This window comes from Muntiacus reevesi, chromosome 8, assembly GCF_963930625.1.
Source record: "Muntiacus reevesi chromosome 8, mMunRee1.1, whole genome shotgun sequence".
Lineage (NCBI taxonomy): Eukaryota > Metazoa > Chordata > Mammalia > Artiodactyla > Cervidae > Muntiacus > Muntiacus reevesi.
In genome coordinates this window covers 30,219,412-30,235,122 of record NC_089256.1, presented here as the reverse complement: position 1 = coordinate 30,235,122, position 15,711 = coordinate 30,219,412, and the positions used below count along the sequence as shown (strand labels likewise).

General features: G+C 45.5%; 1 protein-coding gene across 4 annotated transcripts in view; it reads left to right on the top strand.

Moving 5' to 3' along the window:
- Window positions 1-15,711, top strand: part of ERG (ETS transcription factor ERG) — a 317,528-nt gene that overhangs the window by 53,129 nt on the left and 248,688 nt on the right. The gene's annotated exons all lie outside the window — the stretch shown is intronic.

Sequence of the window (15,711 nt, the reverse complement as noted above, 5' to 3'; positions counted from 1 at the left end):
AGCAAATAACTATAATGGTACCTAGTGGCTGTGTTTTATTTCTTCCACTTTTTATTCATCAGGATTTAAATAATTCTCTAGTTGAAATGGAGGGTGGAGGAAGGCAAGGGACAATTTCTTAAAAGAACATATAGGATTTAATATGTGCAAATGCTCTTGATGTAAAAGGCATCTGTTGATGACACTTGGTTTTAGCCTTATGAAAAATAAACATTCTATAAAGAAGGCACCGTGTATAGTGATAGAGAACTGAAAACATTTTATAACCAAATAAAATATCGATGTTTTACTAACATGCTTTAACCAAAATACTACTCCTATTATGTTATTTCTAAAAAAAAGAAAACGAAAAGAGAAATTAATTCCAGTCAATCATGTTTTCAAGAAATTATTTTTGAGAAAAATCTTAAGGTCCCACTTAAATAGTATTTTCAGCTTTTCTAAACATTTTATGACTGATTTTGTGAAGTGGAATTCTGCAATGTAGGACCCTCAGGACGGTTTATGTGTTTTTTATTTGCTGCATTTGCTGCAATTTTGGGAACGTCACCCACATTCTTCCTGTTCATAAGCTGGAGTACATATAACTGACTTGACAAAACGGATTTAAAATGTCTCTTGACTAAATTTAGTTTATGTAAAAATCAAAGGCAGTAACATTTTGACTCAGGAAAGAAGGATTACATAGAGCGCTTTTATTTTTTTTTTTTTCCTGCTTCACATGAATTTCATAAACTAGAAAATAGAAGCCTGCACTCCCCTCCTCTACTATTTTGTAACAGACTCACCACATAATTCAGTTCACAGATATTCGTTGCTCACGACCTATATACCAGGCCCTATTCTAGGTGCCGAGGACACAGCCCAGACCAAAGCTGCCTTAGGGAGTATTCATCCTCCCCCCTGGGGAGACAGTAAGAAAAGTAGAGATAACCAGCAAAATGCCTGATTGGGTAGAAATTAGTGCTAAGGAGAAAAAGCAGGGACAAGGGAATCCAGAATGTTGAGGGTTAGGATTTTTAAAAAATTATTTTGTTTTTAATTGGAGGATAATTACTTTATAATACTGTGATGTTTGGGCTTTGCCGGTGACTCGTTGGTAAAGAATCTGCCTGCAATACAGGAGACGTGTGTTCCATCCCTGGATTGGGAAGATCTCCTGGAGGAGGAAATGGCAACCCACTCCAGTATTCTTGCCTGGAGAATCCCATGGACAGAAGAGCCTGGCGGGCTCCAGTCCACGGGTTGGCAGGGTCATACATAACTGAGCGACTAAACGACGACAATATTATGATGGTTTCTGCCACGTTCAACATGCATCAGCCATATGTATCTGTGTAAATGTCAGTCGCTTCAGTCGTGTCTGACTCTTTGTGACCAGACAGACTGTAGCCCACCAGGCTCCTCCGTCCATGGGATTTCCCAGGCAAGAATACTGGAGTGGGTACCCATTCCCTTCCCCAGGGGATCTTCTTGACCCAGGGATCGAACCCGGGTCTCCTGCATTGCAGGCAGATTCTTTACCGTCTGAGCCGCCAGGAAGCAGTCAGAGGTACACCTATGCCCCCTCCCTGCCACCTGCCTCCCCATCCCACTCCTCAAGGTGGTCACAGAGCACGGGCTTGGGTCCCCCGCATCATTCAACGGATTCCCACCGGCTCTCTATTGAACGCATGGTAATATGTGTTTCATGCAGTGACCAGCAATGGAAGGAATGATGTTGGAGTGACTGGCCTGCAGGAGGGGTGGGGGTCAGCGTCAACCACCCGGTGAGGAATATTCCAGATGGAGGGAGGGACCGCTGCCATGTGAGTCTAAGGAGCAGCGAGGAGGCCAGTGTGGGGGGAACAGAAGGCTGGGAAGGAGTGGAGGTGAGGTCAGAGACGCGAGGAGGACGGCTGCGGATGCAGGATGCTGACCGGCCGCCGTAAGGACATGAGTCTTCGGTTTTCTAATCTGTGTGTGATGGGAGCCCCGCCTGGAGGGTTTTGAGTGACAGGAGTGACATACACTCGTGTGTGTTTTTACGAGATCATGCTGGTTGCTCTGTGGACAGTAGGTTTCTGGCTTGAAGCATGAAACACGGGAAGCTCTGGGAATAATCCAGATGAGAAATGATAGTGCTTTGACGCACGGTCGTTTCCCTGGCCATCAGGGGTGGGGTGGGGGGGCGGGTGGGTCACTTTGGGGTTGTGGCTTGGGTGCAAGAGGAAGCGAGGATGAAGCTGATGTTTTGGGGGTCTCAGCTGCTGGCGGGGGTTGGGAGGTTTCACGTCTGTGTCCCACCTTGTGTTGTCTCAGTGGTTCTTGGGCAAGAGGAGGTTTTGGGGGCAGCGCAGTGGGGAACGGCGCGTGCTTGTGTTTCTTCCATCGTGTCTGACTCTTTGCAACCCCGTGGACTCTAGCCCGCCAGGCTCCTCCGTCCATGGGGAACGGTGCGGGGGGCTTTTTCTTTGAGCCATCTTACACTGAAGCTTCTCTCCCTCTTGTGAAGTGCTTCCGTCCCCCTTCAGCCTCTCCATGGAGCTCCCCCTGCTCATCCCTGCTTTGTGCTCAGGACCCACTGAGGGCCTGGGAGAGGCTGCCCGGATGTGCCTCGCTTGCTGTGTGGTCACGGGAAGGCGGGTGTCATTCCTGAGGTTTCCTTTCTGACACCGCAGAGCGGAATGATTGCTCGGATCAGAAGTTCACTGTCCTGAAGCGCCAGTATAATTGCAATTCAATATCTCCTGCCTTAGTCTGCATGCTGTGCTTATTGGAAACTTCGAGGAATCCAGCCCCCTCCCGCCGGCGCTCACACTGACTGCGGGGATCCGGTATATGACAGGGATGGGGAAGGTGGAAGGTGGAGATGCAGGTCAGCCTGGTGCAGAAGGGAGTCCCCGAAGCGCGGACTGGCTGCTTTTGAGTTGTTGACCTTTGTCCTGTGAAAGAAGGAGGCCTGGTCGGGAGCTGCCAGCAGCTTTGAAGCTGTATCCCTCACCTCGCCAGGATCTGAACGTGGAGCCCATTTGTCAGAACATTTCAGTTCTCATTCCTTCCCGGAAGCTTTGCTTTTGTGGCTGGGGGAAAACCTGGTTGGGGAACTAAGATCCCACATGCCTCATGGCGTGGCTAAAAAAAAAAAAAAAGATAATTCTGTAGCAATGTTAAAAAGAAATTAAAAAATTTTACCTTGTCCCAATTACACCATTCTTATGCAACGGTTTTTCCTTTTGCATTTTATATCATGCTTGTGTATTATCTTTCTTTTGTTGTTGTTCAGTCACTAACTCTTTGTGACCCCATAGACTGCAGCACACCAGGCTTCCCTGTCCTTCACTATGTCCTGCTCAAACTCGTGTCCATCGAGTCGGTGATGCCATCCATCCATCTCATCCTCTGTCACCCCCTTCTCCTGCCCTCAGTCTTGCCCAGCATCAGGGTCTTATCCAATGAGTTTAGCTCTTCACATCAGGTTATAATCATTCTGTATATGGTAGTTTTGTTTTGTGTTTTCTTCCGTTTATTTTGTGATAGATGTTTTCAGGTATCTGATTAAAAACTTTCATAATGTTGTAGACATTTTAGAGTGGAAACTTGCAAGTAAGACATGGGACTAGTAAAATAAAAAAGAAAGGGAATCAGGGTTTCCAATTTGTTTTTTTGTCAAGTAAGGAAGCGAAAAACAGGAAGGAAAAACCAAGAAAAATAATCCTATTGTGTGGTTTCACAGCATTTCTAAAGGACAATTTTAACACGGAGGGGAAAAAGGATATTATCTCACTGGAAATGCCTCCGTTATTTTAGTTTAGCTTTATGAATAAAATTTCTCTTTTTCCACTTTCCCCCCTGTTTCTCCAAAGATGCTTGAAAACCTCATGAGGGGACTTCCTGATCCAAAAACAGGGTTAAAGATTTCCTGGACCTGGTTAGTGACTGGAGGATCTTACTTATGTCTGTGTTTGTGACTTTGCTTGCAAAATAGCTGATTGATTCAGTGAAAACCAGTGAGAAAGCTGGGTATTTCAAGTGGCTGACCCCAAATCCATCGCTTTTCACATGGGTGAAAGTGAAAGTCATGCTAAATCGTGTCGGACTCTTTTGTAACCCCGTGGATGGGATTCTCCAGGCAAGAATCCTGGAGTGGGTTGCCATTCCCCTCTCCAGGAGATCTTCCCCACCCAGGGATCGAAACCAGGTCTCCTGAATGGCAGGCAGATTCTTTACCATCTGAGCCATCAGGGAAAAAGCCACACAGGTGGAACCTCTCAAAAGTCCCAGAACAGAGAGCCCCAGAAGATGGCTCTGATATTTGTCTATTTTAGTGCAATCTTGTCTGAAAATCTTGAAAACTGTTCAGTTAAGAGAACATTGACATTAGAGACCCTGACATTTTTATGTGCATTTTTGGTGAGGAGGATCAGATCTGGACATGTTTCAGATCTCTTCCCGTGGCAGAAGTAGCTGCTCAAAGAAAAGCTTTTTAGGTAATTCGCGTATAACTTAAAAGTGTAATGCTAGACTCTGATGCTGGGAAAGATTGAGGGCAGGCAGAGAAGAGAACGAGAGAGGATGAGATGGTTGGATGGCATCACCGACTTGATGGACATGGGTTTGGGTAAACTCTGGGAGTTGGTGATGGACAGGGAGGCCTGGCGTGCTGTGATTCATGGGGTCGCAAAGAGTCAGACATGACTGAGCGACTGAACTGAACTGAATAGAACGCCGTTGAACTGGCTCAGTTTGACACGAGTGCATGTTCCTGGTGTCCTGGGCTGGATAGGTTTTCAGTGTCACCTGGCCTGTGCTCCTTCCTGAAATAAACCTGAGTCCCCTGCCTCCACGGCGCAGTTGGGCTCCTGCTCCGGCCACGGCCAAGCTCACCCGTTCTCAGCAGAGACAGAAAGCGCTTCAGTACCTTTTTTTTTTTTTTTTTTTTTTGATGTGGTTTATCTTTCACTTCTCAGGAGGAAATTCCTTCCAACTGGATCATAATTTTCTGAGGACTTTCACCAGATCATAGAGTTTCAGGAATGAAAGGCTCATGTGTTTTATTCAGGAAACTTCCAGTTGCTGAAAGGACTTGAATGTTGAGTATCAGATCCCTGTGAGGTGTGCAAGGATACTCTTCAAAAGGGCTTGAGAGAAAAAGGACAAAGCCCACACACATCAACGTCTTATTAAGCATCATTTTCAGTGGTGGTATTCTGTGCTGCTAGTGACAGAATGCAGAAAGATTTTTGACCATAATTTTGTATAATATATGATAATTTAATGAAACATTCTAATGATAAGGGTGGATTTAAATTACTATAAATATATGGGTTGCTGCCTTTTCAGTCCCCACCACCTCTCCCCCCTGTTTTAAGTCAATATTTATCAAAAATTGTTTGATTTTCAAATATCTGATGTTTGCACAGCTGTTTTGCTTTCCTTTTTTTTTTCCTGAAGTTCCTACATTTGCAATGAAAGTGTCAAAAGTTAAAGGCCGAAATGAAATCAAGAAGTAGGAGGTTTATGCCCAGCACAAATAACAGGATGCAGTGCAATCAGGAAAGACAATGAGAATGGCTCTGAAGACCTTCAAAGTCTTCCCAAGTTCAAAACACTCTTCATGAAATAGCTTCCTTTTTCAGAAGTGCTCGTGAGGCTTTGACTTCTGCTTATTTTAATTTTTTTATGCCTGTGAATTTATTTTAAAGTCGCTTCTATTATTATTCTAGAAGAAGACTGTTACCGTCTCTCCTTAAGGTGGTGACTGGAAGTGCTCACAGAAATAAGAGGGTCAGTAAAAATAGAAACGGGAGTCGAATGCTCATGGCAGCAGGTCAGGGGGGCGAGAAACTTGGGGAGCCAGGTCACCTAAGAACAGAAGTGGGAGGAGTTCCTCTGCTAGGAATGGGGTCAATGTTTAGTCGTTATTCTCATCTCCCCCCAACTGCTGTAACCGTCCCAAGTTTTCTGGTTAGCCTTTGGCAGTTTAAACTGAAAACAATATGGATATCTAACTGTCTAGCGTTTGTGTCTGTCTGTCTATCTCTGTGTCTTTCTTTCTACTGTGTATTTATCAATCATCCATCTACCTTCCTATTATCTATCTTTCCATCTCTCTGTCTGTCTCTCTGATTTTCTCTTCTGATGCATGACTAGTACAATCGTTCCATAAACTAACTTAGAGATTTGCTTTGATTTCCTTCAGGCTTTACCAGACTTGGTAAACCTTTCGGGACCACACTACCTTCATAACCTAGCCTTCCCTTCTCTCGCGTTCCTTAAATATTAGTTTGGATTTCCGCCTCGTACGGCTGTTGTGTTTTAGGCTCTGTCATCTGAATCGGTGGGAGTGGGGCGTGAGGGGTGGGAATCCCGGGACCAATTGTGGAATCCAGTGATTCTCTGAATCATGGGACATCCATCAGTTTCAGTAACACAAGCTGATGAACCCTGTGTCCTTTGGGTAGAGATGATGCTTCTGGTAGTTTCTTGTTCCCCTGTAGACCTGATTGTTGTAGCCAGAAATGAGGGAAAAAAATATTAGTGAAAATGTGGGCATCTCAGAGCCAAGGATTTCCAGGTGCCACTAGACACATGAACACATCGGAATTGGAGAGTCGCCTTTCATTTTCCATGAACTCTATCAGAGATTAAAGATTGCCTGAAGTCTCAAGCTGTTATCTTGTGTCTCACCTATAGAAGATACTCAATGTTAGTTTTTGGTTGTCTGGAAAAACTAAAACATAAACCAAAGAACAAAACTAAAACCTCTTGGCATATTTCAACAGGAAATGTCTCTTAGTTGTTTAGTTCTGTTTTTGACTAGTAGTGTGATTTCATGCTTATTAAGATTTCTTATTATTGCGTTTCTTGGTCAAATCAAATGGAACTTCTCATCCCTGTCCTTCACTCCTCTCAAGAGCAGGCAGGGTGGCTGGGAGGATTGATGAAGGCCTAGAGGCCGGGCATCAGACGGGCTGCCTCCTGGGCTGGGGTCACTGAGAGCCCCCTCTGGGCCCTGCATTGCTCCATTCTGCGCTGCCTTCTGTGGAGTGGGGAAGGGGGTTCCTGGGACACTGCCCTGGAGCTGTTCTGAGTCCTGTCTTTGGGGGGACACGTTCTGTCTCACCCACCCTCCCTGTGGGGACATGCAAACCCAACTGTGAACTTTATGTTTTTACTTTTTAATTAATTAATTAGTTTTCGTGTTTTTCTTAGAAGTTTTCTACTTTTTTAAATTGAAGTATAAAGAGTGAAATCCCTTATGGTTATACAGTGGAAGTGACAAATAGATTCAAGGGATTAGCTCAGATACAGTACGTGAAGAACTACAGATGGATGTTCCTAACGTTGTACAGGAAGGAGGCGGTGATCAAAACCATTTCAAGGGAAAGAAATGCAAAAAGGTACAATGGCTGTCTGAAGAGGCCTTACAAATAGCTGAGAAAAGAAGAGAAGCGAAGGGAAAATAGAAAAGGAAAGATACACCCATCTGAATGCAGAGTTCCCGAAAATAGCAAGGAGAGATAAAAAATCCTTTTTAAGTGAACAATGCAAAGAAATAGATGAAAACAATAGAATAGAAAAGACTAGAAATCTCTTCAAGAAAGTTAGAAATACCAAGGGAACATTTCACGCAAGTTCAGTTCAGTTCAACTCAGTCGCTCAGTCGTGTCCGACTCTTTGCGACCCTATGGACCGCAGCACGGCAGGCCTCCCTGTCCATCACCAACTCCCGGAGTTTACTCAAACTCATGTCCATTGAGTCGGTGATGCCATCCAGCCATCTCATCCTCTGTCGTCCCCTTCTCCTCCCACCTTCAATCTTTCCAAGATCAGGATCTTTTCAAATGAGTCAGCTCTTCACATCAGGTGGCCAAAGTATTAGAGTTTCAGCTTCAACATCAGTCCTTCCAATAAAACACCCAGGACTGATTTCCTTTAGGCTGGACTGGTTGGATCTCCTTGCAGTCCAAGGGACTCTCAAGAGTCTTCTCCAACACCACAGTTCAAAAGCATCAATTCTTCGGTGTTCAACCTTCTTTACAGTCCAACTCTCACATCCACACATGACCACTGGAAAAACCATAGCCGTGACTAGACGGACCTTTGTTGGCAAAGTAATGTCTCTGCTTCTTAATATGCTATCTAGGTTGGTCATAACTTTCCTTCCAAGGAGTAAGCATCTTTTAGTTTCATGGCTGCAATCACCACCTGCAGTGATTTTGGAGCCCCAAAACAATAAAGTCTGACACTATTTCCACTGTTTCCCCATCTATTTACCATGAAGTCATGGGACCGGATGCCATGATCTTAGTTTTCTGAATGTTGAGCTTTAAGCCAACCTTTTCACTCTCCTCTTTCACTTTCATCAAGAGGCTCTTTAGTTCTTCTTCACTTTCTGCCATAAGGGTCATCTGCATATCTGAGGTGGTTGATATTTCTCCTGGCAATCTTGATTCCAGCTTGTGCTTCTTCCAGCCCAGCATTTCTCATGATGTACTCTGCATATAAGTTAAATAAGCAGGGTGATAATATACAGCTTTGATGTACTCCTTTTCCTATTTGCAACCAGTCTGTTGTTCCACGTCCAGTTCTAACTGTTGCTTCCTGACCTGCATACAGGTTTCTCAAGAGGCAGATCAGGTGGTCTGGTATTCCCATCTCTTTCAGAATTTTCCACAGCTTATTGTGATCCACACAGTCAAAGGCTTTGGCATAGTCAATAAAGCAGAAATAGATGTTTTTCTGGAACTCTCTTGCTTTTTTCGATGATCCAGCAGATGTTGGCAATTTGATCTCTGGATCCTCTGACTTTGCTAAAACTAGCTTGAACATCTGGAAGTTCATGGTTCATGTATTGCTGAAGCCTGACTTGGAGAATTTTGAGCATTATTTTGCTAGCATGTGAGATGAGTACCATTGTGCGGTAGTTTGAGCATTCTTTGGCATTGCCTTTCTTTGGGGTTGGAATGAAAACTGACCTTTTCCAGTCCCGTGGCCACTGCTGAGTTTTCCAAATTTGCTGGCATATTGAGTGCAGCACTTTGACAGCATCGTCTTTTAGGATTTGAAATAGCTCAACTGAAATTCCATCACCTCCACTAGCTTTGTTTATAGTGATGCTTCCTAAGGCCCGCTTGACTTCATATTCCAGGATGTCTGGCTGTAGGTCTGTGATCACACCATTGTGATTCTCTGGGTCATGAAGATCTTTTTTGTACAGTTCTTCTGTGTTTTCTTGTCACCTCTTAATATTTTGTGCTTCTGTTAGGTCCATATCATTTCTGTCCTTTATTGAGCCCATCTTTTCATGAAATGTTCCCTTGGTATCTCTAATTTTCTTGAAGAGATCTCTAGTCTTTCCCATTCTATTGTTTTCCTCTATTTCTTTGCATTGATCACTGAGGAAGGCTTTCTTGTCCCTCCTTGCTATTCTGTGGAACTCTGCATTCAAATGGGTATATCTTTGCTTTTTCCCTTTGCTTTTCACAGCTCTTTGTAAGGCCTCCTCAGACAGCCATTTTGGTTTGTTGTATTTCTTTTTCTTGGGGATGGTCTTGATCCCTGTCTCCTGACAGTGTCTCCAACCTCCATCCATAGTTCATCAGTCACTCTGTCTATCAGATCTAGTCCCTTAAATCTATTTCTAACTTCTACTGTATAATCATAAGGGATTTGATTTAGGTCATACCTGAATGGTCTAGTGGTTTTCCCCACTTTCTTCAATTTAAGTTTGAATTTGGCAATAAGGAGTTCATGATCTGAACCACAGTCAGCTCCCAGTCTTGTTTTTGCTGACTGTATAGAGCTTCTCCATCTTTGGCTGCAAATCATATAAGCAATCTGATTTCAGTGTTGGCCATGGTGATGCCTATGTGTAGAGTTTTATCTTGTGTTGGTCTTCTCTTCTCTGTCTAGGTTGGTCATTGCTTTTCTTCCGAGGAACAGTGTCTTTTAATTTCATGACTACAGTCACTGTCTGCAGTTATTTTGGAGTGCAATCAAATAAAGTCTATCACTGTTTCCATTGTTTCCCCATCTATTTGCTGTGAAGTAATGGAACAGGATGCCATGGTCTTTCTTTTTTGAAATGTTGAGTTTTAAGCCAGCTTTTTCACTCTCCTTTTCCACCTTCAAGAAGCTCTTTAGTTCTTCTTTATTTTCTGCCATAAGGATGGTGTCATCTGCATATCTGAGGTTATTGATATTTCTCCCAGCAATCTTGATTCTAGCTTATACTTCTTCCACCCTGGCATTTCGCATGATGTACTCTGCATATAAGTTACAAGCAGGGTGGCAATATACAGTGTTGACGTACTCCTTTCCCAATTTGAAACAAGTACATTGTTCCATGTGGGTTTCTAACTGTTGCTTCTTGACCCGTGAACAGGTTTCACAGGAGGCAGGTAAGGTGGTCTGGTATTCCCACCTATTTAAGAATTTTCCACAGTTTGTAGTGATCCACACAGTCAAAGACTTTAGTTTAGTCAATGAAGCAGAAGTAGATGTTTTTCTGGAGCTTTTGCTTTTTTGATGATCCAACTGATGTTCGCAATTTGATCTCTGGTTATTCTGCCTTTTCTAAATCCAGCTTGAACATCTGGAAGTTCTCGGTTCATGTACTGTTCAAGCCTTGCTTGGAGAATTTTGAGCATTTCTTTGCTAGCATGTGAGATGAGTGCAATTGTGTGGTAGTTTGACCATCCTTTGGCATTGCCCTTCTTTAGGATTGGAGTGAAAACTGACCTTTTCCAGTCCAGTGGCCACTGCTTAGTTTTCCAAATTTGCTGACATATTGAGTGCAGCACTTTCACAGCATCATCTTTTAGAATTTGAAAGAGCTCAACTGGAATTCCATGACCTCCACTAGCTTTGTTCAAGGTGGTGCTTCCTAACGCTGGCTTGACTTCACACTCCAAGATGTCTGGCTCTAGATGAGTGATCACACCATTGTGGTTATCTGTGTTATTAAGATGATTTTTGTGTAGTTCTTCTGTGTATTCTTGCCACCTGTTCTTAACATCTTCTGTTAAGTCCAGTTGAGCTACTTCAAATCCTACTTGATTTGAAATAGTTGATTTGTAATGTTTCAACTATACAACAAAGTGATGCATACATATATTTTCTTTTTCATATTCTATTCCATTGTTTGTTGTTGTTCAGTCACTAAGTCCTGTTCAACCCCTTGCAACCCAATGGACTGGGCATGCCAGGCTTCCCTGTCTTTCACTGTCTCCTGGAGTTTGCTTAGATTGATGTCTGTTGAGTCAGTATGCTATCTAATGATCTCACCCTATATCGCCAGCTTTGCCTGCAGTTTTTCCCATTATCAGGGTCTTTTCCAATGAGTTGCCTCTTCGCATCAGGTGGCCAAAGTATTGGAGTTTCAGCTTCAACATCAGTCCTTCCAATGAATATTCAGAACTGATTTCCTTTAGGATGGACTGGTTGGATCTCCTTACAATCCAAGTGACTCTCTCAGGAGTCTTCTCCAGCACCACGATTCAAGCATCAATTCTTGGGCGCTCAGCCTTTTTTATGATCTATCCCATTACAGGTTATTACAAGATACTGATTGTAATTCTCTGTGCTATACAGCAGGACCTTGTTTATCTATTTTATACACAGTAGTGTGTATCTGTTAATCCCAAATTCCCAATTTACCCTCCCACACCATTTTCCCTTTGGCGACCCTAAGTTTGTTTTCTGTGTCTCTGAATCTCTTTCTGTTTTATAAATAAGTTCGTTTGTGTCATTTTTAGATTCTGCGTCCCAGTGATATCATATGGTGTTTGTTTTTCTCTAAACCTCAGGGTGGGAGGAGCGGGATGTCTCTTCCGGCCCCTGTTCCAGGCAGGTGCTTCTGATTGTGTGTGGTCAGAACTTCAAGGCACAGCTGTCCTTCCCGTCAGGTGTTTCCACTCATTGCTTTGCAGTCGCAGGTGAGCCAAAGCTAGGGCTGTGTGGAGGGGTGGGGCTTGGAGCATGGGTCTTTCACCAGCCTGAGCCCCTCTAGATCCTTCTGCCTCTTGGTGTTTATCCAGGGGTCCATCGATGGGTTTTGTTCCTGTGCCCAAGCTCAGCCCCCACCACCCTCCCGATTCCGTGTCTTTCTGTCTCTCCATTTCTTGCACATTCCGGATGGGCTGTTGCTCACTCTTGGCTCACGTGCCTGATCCCACCTGATTTGGCTCAAGGTTTTTCCTCCTGTGGCCTCAGCCACACCTGTGAGAAGCTGGGCACCTGTGTTTCACAGGTGCTGGGCTGAATGGAAGGCATTGCAGGATAAAGTTTATTCCCCCCAAGTTCACGGTTCAAGTCTGCCTGTGTCTTCCTCACGCTAGTCTGTTTCCCCAGGACTTCTAGGAACTCAGGAGCAGTCTAATTCTCAAGTACTAAGAAACCCAGATTAATCTAATCAATGCAAGTCTGTCTTTCAGTCCATTTAAAGATCCTTTGCACGTTCAGCCTGTCACAGAATCAGGAAGTCCAGGGCCCGTGGGCGGTCCCTGTCCCAACTCTGCTGTTCCTCTCCTCCTCCCCCTCTGCCTCTGCCCTCCAGGACCGCAGCAGGAGCGGAAGGTGGCCAGGGCCTGTTGGAAGCCCTCTTCCCAGGGCACTGTGCTTTGTGAGGCTCTCAGCACTGGCAGCAAGGAGATTCAACCAGTCGGTCCTAAAGGAGATCAGTCCTGAATATTCATTGGAAGGACTGATGCTGAAGCTGAAACTCCAGTACTTTGGCCACCAGATGCAAAGAGCTGACTCATTGGAAAAGCCCCTGATGCTGGGAAAGATTGATGGCAGGAGGAGAAGGGGATGACAGAGGATGAGATGGTTGGATGGCATCACCGACTCAATGGACATGAATTTGAGTAAACTCTGGTAGTTGGTGATGGACAGGGAGGCCTGGCATGCTGCAGTTCATGGGGTTGCAAAGAGTTGGACACGACTGAGCGACTGAACTGAACTGAACTGAAGCACTGGTTCAGTTCTTGGGGCAAATTGGGAGATTCTCAGGGCTTTAAAGGGACCACAGTCCTCCATGGTGTGGTGATGCCCCCAGGTTTTTCTGCTCCTGACTTCCTCCTCCTCATTTCTCTGCCCCTGGGACACTCCGGGACACCTGCAGCTGCCTTCTCTCAGGTTTGACTCGGTCCTGAAGGCCAGCATCCAAACTTGCAGAGGATGCTCAGGCCATTGCCAGCAGCTCTGCGTGCCCCCACCAGGCCTCCTGCCTGTCTGCTCTTGGGTGGCTCCAGGCTGCCCCTATTGAGAGATTCTTCCTCTGGAAGTCAGTCCCTAGACCCTGGCCGCTTGGAACCTGGGGGCCCTGTGAGGCTTTCCAAATGGTTCTTCTGAAACTTCACTTACCTGCTTTGAGCAGTGTGTGTGCTTGTGCAGGTAAGTGATATCATTTCATATTTATCTTTATCTGTCTGACCTATTTCAGTCTGTAAGATAAGAATCCCTAGGTCTGATGTTCCAGTCTTGATTCTGGAATTTGCAGGGCAGGCTGGCAGGCGGGACACTCAGACAGGGTTTCTGTGTTACATTTGGAGGCAGAATCCTCTCCTCCTTCCAAGCCTAGTCTTTTTATTTTCTCTCTTAAAGCCGTCAAGGGATTGGGTGAGGCCCACCACATTAGGGAGGGTAATCTGCTGTACTTCAAGTCAAGTGATTGTAGATATTGACCATGTTGGCACAATGCCATCACAACAGAGCCGAAGCCTAGACTGGTGTTTGATCAAACAGCTGGGCGCCAGCTTAGCCAAGACTTAAGCACACAACAGGGCTTACAGGCCTGGCCCCTTGCCCTTGCCCCCCAACTCTGAAGGGCCAGATCAGTGGCAGAGTACCCCAGGGGTGGCCTGAGACCTTTCTTAGGGCTTCCTCACAGCTCATCTTTCCTCCCCGCACAGGCCTGCTTCCTCACCCTGCATCCACGAAGGCTGATTCCAAAAGCACACGCTGTCAAATGCCCTAGACCTTTATCTCTGACTCAAGTTCTGCTTCCTCGAGAACCCATCCTGCAGAACCCCTTAGTTGGCAAAGCTGAGGTCAGGAGTGCATACCCTGGGTGCATAATCCACACTCCCTGGAAGCACTCACCTTTGACTGACCTCTATGCAGTGTGCTGAGTCGCTCAGTCGTGTCCGACTCTGCGATCCCATGGACTGTAGCCTGCCAGGCTCCTCTGTCAGTGGGATTCTCCAGGTAAGAATACCAGAGTGGATTTCTGAGTCCTCCTCCAGGGGATCTTCCCAACCGAGGGACCGAACCCATGTCTCTTATGTCTCCTGCATCGGCAGGTGGGTTCTTTACCACTGGTGCCACCTGGGAAGCCCAACTGACCTCTAAGAGGTAATTATTAGGGTGACTCCAGTGGACCGAGTATTTAAAATTCACAGGTAATCCCCTCCAAGCTTCTTGGAACTTCTCCATAAACCATTTTATTCAACGAATCCAATAGTTCGTGTTTACTGAGCACTTGCTATATCACAAGAACTCTTGGAAGTTCTTTAAATATATTAGCTCCTTTAATTCTCCCAACAGACTTATGTTGTTGTTTAGGGGGAAGTTCTCTGTGTCTCAGATGGTAAAGCGTCTGCCTACAGTGCGGGAGACCTGGGTTCGATCCCTGGGTTGGGAAGATCCCCTGGAGAAGGAAATGGCAACCCACTCCAGTACTTTTGCCTGGAAAAATTCCGTGAACAGAGGAGCTTTGTAGGCTACAGTCCAAGGGGTCACAAAGAGTCGGACATGACTGAGCGACTGAACTGAACAGCTTTGCTCTGCAAGGGCCTCAAGGCGTTTTTGACTGACTGCCGTGCGTTTTTGGTAAACGTGGATGGACACGACGGGGTGGAGAGTGGGTGGTGTGACGTCTGCGTCCACAGCACGTCTGAAGCACCGGTGAGGGAAACTCCTCATGGGAGGGTCCACACGACCTGGCCCCATCTGAAATGACACTCTTGACCCTTCCCAGGAAGGCCACAGTGGCCGGCTGAGATTTTAGGATGTTAATTCGGAGACTGGATCGCCAGAACTTAGCATTTCGGAGATGTCTAGTAAGCTCAGGGAGTCTTCAGAGAAGACTGGGAGGGCTTTAAGCAAAGATTGACTTGTGTGTGCCCATCTGAGTAGAGTTTTGCCTTTGAGGTATGAGTTGGTTCTGAGTGATCAGTGTAAACGACTTTCAGCTCTTTAAGGCAGGGGTCCCCAACCTCTAGGCCACAGACCGGTTATCTGTCCGTGGTCTGTTAGAAATTGGGCTGCATAGGAGGTGAGCTGTAGATGAAAACAAAACCACTCCCCTCCCGCCGCCTATCCACGGAGAAACTGTCTTCCATGTGGCCAGCCCCTGGTGCCAAAAAGGTTGTGCACCACTACCCTAAGGGACATCTTTTCACTCATCCTCTTGTTGTTCAGTTGCTCACTTGTGTCCGACTCTTTGTGACCCCATGAACTGGGGCACACCTGGCCTCCCTGTCCATCACGAACTCCCGGAGCTTACTCAGACTCATGCCCATTGAGTCAGTGATGCCATCCAACTGTCTCATCCTCTGTTGCCTCCTTCTCCTCCTGCCCTCAATCTTTCCCAGCATCAGGGTCTTTTCTAGTGAGTAAGCTCTTCATGTCAAGTGGCCAGAGTATTGGAGCTTCAGTTTCAGTATCAGTCCTTCCAATGAATATTCAGGACTGATTTCCTCTAGGATTGACTGGTTTTATCTC